The sequence below is a fragment of the Odontomachus brunneus genome, unplaced genomic scaffold, assembly GCF_010583005.1.
Source record: "Odontomachus brunneus isolate Ranch 3 - 2012 unplaced genomic scaffold, Obru_v1 Obru_scaffold_255, whole genome shotgun sequence".
Taxonomy (NCBI): Eukaryota; Metazoa; Arthropoda; class Insecta; order Hymenoptera; family Formicidae; genus Odontomachus; species Odontomachus brunneus.
Window position 1 is genome coordinate 160,266 of NW_022639705.1, and position 327 is coordinate 160,592.

Below are 327 nucleotides of genomic sequence, written 5' to 3' on the forward strand. Positions count from 1 at the left end.
AGCAACAGCATCAACTTTATTATTGAGTATACAAATAAGTTCGGTGCCATTACATTCGATCGATTGTAATTTTGTTTTAAATTAATATTTTTTCTCGCCGATTTGGGGATTTGAAGTGTTGACCTGAAAACGCATCACATAACTTGATTGTACTCGCACCATAACCTCAAAAAATAATAGTTTGGATCTTGGCTTCTCAGAAGGAGCATATTACGCGTTGCATTTATTTCGCGCTTCAATGAAAGAAAAATACTGCTGAGGTTACCGAAACGATTTGTTCTGCTTTAGATGAAATTGCTGTGAGTGTAAGCGAGAAACAATATAGGA